The sequence below is a fragment of the Neofelis nebulosa genome, chromosome 11, assembly GCF_028018385.1.
Source record: "Neofelis nebulosa isolate mNeoNeb1 chromosome 11, mNeoNeb1.pri, whole genome shotgun sequence".
Lineage (NCBI taxonomy): Eukaryota > Metazoa > Chordata > Mammalia > Carnivora > Felidae > Neofelis > Neofelis nebulosa.
This window is the reverse complement of record NC_080792.1, coordinates 24,313,573-24,318,396: the sequence shown is the minus strand read 5'-3', so window position 1 is coordinate 24,318,396 and position 4,824 is coordinate 24,313,573. Positions and strand designations below refer to the sequence as shown.

General features: G+C 44.4%; 1 pseudogene; it reads left to right on the top strand.

The window, feature by feature from the left end:
* The first annotated feature begins 2,800 nt into the window (after positions 1-2,800).
* On the top strand, positions 2,801-3,609 carry LOC131489770 (small ribosomal subunit protein eS6-like; annotated as a pseudogene).
* Positions 3,610-4,824: the final 1,215 nt, after the last annotated feature.

Below are 4,824 nucleotides of genomic sequence, written 5' to 3'. Positions count from 1 at the left end.
ACCTCGGTTGTAATGAATCCAGCTTCCTCCTCTGCACCATAGGGATAGGAGTAAATCCACCATTTTATCATCCACAAGTATGACAAAATTTAAAATTTCAGCTTTGGAAGGTATATTAAATAAAAGTAAGGGTAATTGGGTCCATCCATCCATCCCTCAGAGTGATATTTACATTCTTTCTATTATACCACCACCAGACAGTTATCTAAACAGACAGCTGACAACTGGGCAGTTCTCTGTGGTCTGCTTATTTAAAAAAAATTTTTTTAACGTTTATTTATTTTTGAGACAGAGAGAGAGACAGAGCATGAACGGGGGAGGGGCAGAGAGAGAGGGAGACACAGAACTGGAAGCAGACTCCAGGCTCTGAGCCATCAGCCCAGAGCCCGATGCGGGGTTCGAACCCACAGACCGTGAGATCGTGACCTGAGCTGAAGTCGGACGCTCAACTGACTGAGCCACCCAGGCGCCCCGCTGTGGTCTGCTTATTTACCACTAGCTTTCCTTTTACAAATCCCTTTCCTGTGATTTATGTCCTCTGAAATGAGACTGAGAAACAGGATCGTTGTTAAGTGTATACATTTGACATAATACAAATAAAATGCTCCATTTTATTTTAAATTGTCTCCACTTTCCAAGACTCGATGCAAATGCCCCCTCCTCCAGGAAGTCTTCCCCATCTCTACTGCAGAAGCAATCTTTTGAACTTCCTCCATATTGTTCCACCATATATTATGGTACTTTCCAGTTTCTTCCACATTTGTGGTAGGGTAAACTATGTGAAAATCTCGTTTCCTTTATTTGACTGCAAAGTCCTTGGTGTCAAGAATTATGTCTTTAAACGTTCACGTAAAGCCAAATGCATTTAGCAGAGTATTCTGCAGGAAACAGATTTTTGGTAAATTGAGGGAAGAGTGAAGCAACGGAAGGAGAAAAAAGAAGTCTATTGCATACAGGAGAGGCCTTCCTGCATAGAAAAGACCTTTAAGGGAGTATTCAAGAGAACGGGAGGAAGCAGGAAAGAAGAGTAACCTGAATTAAAAGCCAACCCATCAACGAAAGGGATTATGTCTAAACAAGTAAGGAGTGGCAGGGAAGGGGGTGAGGGGTGGGGTGCCTGGGAACATGTTATCTTTATGGGTGATACTTCATAGGCTGGCTTTGCCTCTTCCCTCACCTGTTGCTTTCACGTCCACTTTCTGAATGAGTATTTGCTACCCTTAGAGAAGTCAGAGGTAGGCATATGCAATGGCCACAGGCAAGCTTAAACTCTAACAAGACAGATTAATTCCTTCCCTAGAATGTAAGCACTATCTCTCTGATAGCAATCAACTGACTGACTCTGAAGCTTTTCTCCACTGCAAATGTGATTTGTTCCTGCAACTAAATCACTGGAACATCTTGTTCAGCCAAAGCATTTCTTCTTCAAGGAAACCTATGCCAGTGCTCGGGATGCCAGACCATTCCTCCCTAACCCAGGACACCATCTTGACAAATCAACTTAGCCTGAGTCAGCAAGGGCGTTGGGCAAACCCTCTGTCTCTGATTGGATGAGAGGTCATGTCATTCACACACTCAGACTACCCCTCCCAACTCCGCGCTTATTTTCCTTTGTCCCTAGCTTGATTTCAACCACTGAGCCCAACAGTCCAGGTCTGCCCCCCCCCCCCCCCCCCCCCCCGCCCAAAGACTAGACTGGCCTCACAGAGCCAGCACCTCAAACTCAAGTTGTCCATAATGGAACCCTTCACCTCTTCACACACCAAGTATGCTTTTCCTCATGGTTTCTCAATGCTTGCTAAACATACCTACCTCCCAGGTCAGGAAGCCTCACAGACCTTTCTACTACCCAGCCCCCAAGGCTCTTTCTTTTCTGAGCCAACTTCGATGCTGGAATCTCCTTCCTTCGTTGCTGCAAACTCCAGAGATGAAGCCACGTGTCCCCTCTTCATCCCAGGGTTCAAAGAAAACTGAATCCGGTTTCCTAGGTAGGGTTTTTTGGGTTTTGTTTTTAATTTTTTTTAATGTTTCTGGTTCTTTTTTTTTCTTTTGAGAGAGAGAGAGACAGAATGTAGCAGGGGAGGGGTAGAGAGAAAGGGAGACGCAGAATCCGAAGCAGGCTCCAGGCTCCAAGCTGTCAACACAGAGCCTGATGTGGGGCTCGAACCCACAGACTGTGAGATCGTGACCTGAGCTGAAATCGGTCGCTTAACCAACCGAACCACCAGGCACCCCCCGAGGAAGGGTTTTATAGTGACTCCCATGGCACAGGAAACATTAGTTCACTATAAATAAACAACGTATAGTTTATAGAATTCAAAAGGTCATAGACTGAAGGGGCTTCCAGCCTCTGTTTCCAAAGGCAGAGCTCCCCACACCTTACCTCTTCCCTTCCTTCTGGCCTGGCCTTCAGCTCAGGAGCATGCAATGCTCACAGAACAGCTAAGCTGCTCTCTATCAAGCTGGTGGTTTGTATTTCTAAGACTCTCTTGTTTCCGGGACTCTGCTTGACAAAAAAAAAAAAAAAATGATAACTTTCCTTTTTCTTAACACCTTTTTTTTTTTTAAAAAAAACCAACTAGTCTTAAAACTTTATAATAATTCCTCCCTCTTCCTATCAGAATTGCAAGACTCTATCCTCTACCCTTTCCTTTCCATTCCCAGCTCATTGTCCTGGGTTAGGCCCTCTTAATAGTTTAATTAGTCTAGGCTATTGCTCTACCCTCTTAACTGGTCACCCGATTTCTGATATCACTCTAAATGATACTTACTTCTAGCTCTTTTTCGTGGTGCCTCGGAGGCGGTAGGTAGCCTCACGATGAAGCTGAACATCTCTTTCCCAGCTACTGGCTGCCAGAAACTCATTGCAGTGGACAATGAATGCAAACTCCATGCCATTATGAGAAGCGAATGGCCACAGAAGTTGCTGCTGATGTTTTAGGGGAAGAATGGAAGGGTTACGGGGTCTGCATCAGTGGTGGCAATGACAAACAAGTCTTCCCCACGAAGCGGTGTCTTGACCCATGGCCGTGTCCGCTGACTGCGGAGTAAGGGGCATTCCTGCCACCGACCACGGAGGACTGGAGAAAGAAAGTGCAAATCTGTTCGAGGTTGCATTGTGGATGCCAGTCTCAGTGTTCTCAACTTGGTCATCGTGAAAAAAGGGGAGAAGGATATTCTTGGACTCACTGATACTACTGTGCCTCGTCGCCTGGGGCTCCAAAGAGCTAGCAGAATCCGCAAGCTTTTCAGTCTCTCGGAGGAAGATGATGTCCACCAGTATGTTGTGGGAAAGCCCCTAAACAAAGAAGGTAAGAAACCTCGAACCAAAGCACCCAAGATTCAGCATCTAGTTACTCCACGTGTCGTCCAACACAAACTTCCTCGGCGCATTGCTTTGAAGAAACAGCACATGAAGAAAAGGAAGAGGCTGCAGAAGATGCTAAGCTTTTGGCCAAGAGAATGAAGGAGGCCAAAGAAAAGCACCAGGGACAGATTGCCAAGAGACAGAGGCTGTCTTCTCTGAGAGCTTCTACCTCAACGTCTGAGTCCAGTCAAAAATGAGAGGGTTGTAAGAGGAACAAATAAATAAGATCAGACATCAAAAAATAAAAAATAAAAAATAAATAAATGATACTTGTACAGCACATTTTGATCATGTCACTACTGTTCCCTCTTACTCCCCTACCCTCAACATTTTTAATAACTCTCTATTGCTCACAGAACAAAGGCAAATTTACTTAGCATGGTATTCAAGACTTTCACGTTTGCTCCCCAACCTGCCAGTCTGGTCTTACATTCTCAGACTCTAAATTCCTGCCAGTGCAACAGGCTCTAAGATTTCAAACTCACCTCTGTATGCAATGCATGTCTACCTGTTAAAATCCTGGCAGTCATCCACACAAAAATCTGCACACAGATGCTTTTGGCAGTTTTATTCATAATTGCCCAAACTTGGAAGCAACTAAGACGTTCTTCAGTGGGTGACTGGATAAATAAACTGGTGCATCCAGACAATGGAATATTATCCAGCACTAAAAATAAACAAGCTATCAAGCCATGAATAGCATGGAAGAAACTCAAATGCATGTTACTAAGTGAAAGAAGCCAATCTGAAAAGACTACACACTGTATGATTCCAATTATACGGCATCCTCAAAAAGGCAAAACTTTGGAAACCATAAAAAGATCAGTGGTTGCCGAGGTGGCCGGGGAAAGAGAGGGATGAATGGGCAGAGCACAGAGGATTTTTAGGGCAGCCAAAGTACTCTGTGTGGTACTATAATGGTGGATACATGTTACACATGTTTCCTAGTCCACAGAATGTTCACACGAAGCATGACCCTAATGCAAACTATGGACTTCGGGTGATTGTGATGTGTCGATTTACACGCAGATTCATTGACTGTAACAAATGCACCATGCTGGGGTGCAATGTTGATAATGGGGCAAGCTGTGCATGTGAAGGGATAGGCATATATAGGAACTCCTGTACCTTCCTTTCAATTTTGCCGTGAGCCTAACTCTGCTCTTAAAAAAATAAAGTCTATGAAAAGAAACAAGGAAAAAAAAAACCCTCCAGCTATCTTTCCAAGCTCAGATAAAATGATAGCTGTTACACCTGCTACCTTCCTAACTTTTCCCTGCCTGAAATGCTTCCCTGGACTCTGGGTCCACCACACTTCCATACACGTGTCCCCGGGCACTTTTTACCTCTCACTTAGTAACTGGTGCACACATTCCATCTCCTCTTTCAAACGCAATAAAACTCTATAAGGTCAAGAAAAGTGTCATTGATTTTTATACCCTTTTCAGTGCCTCACA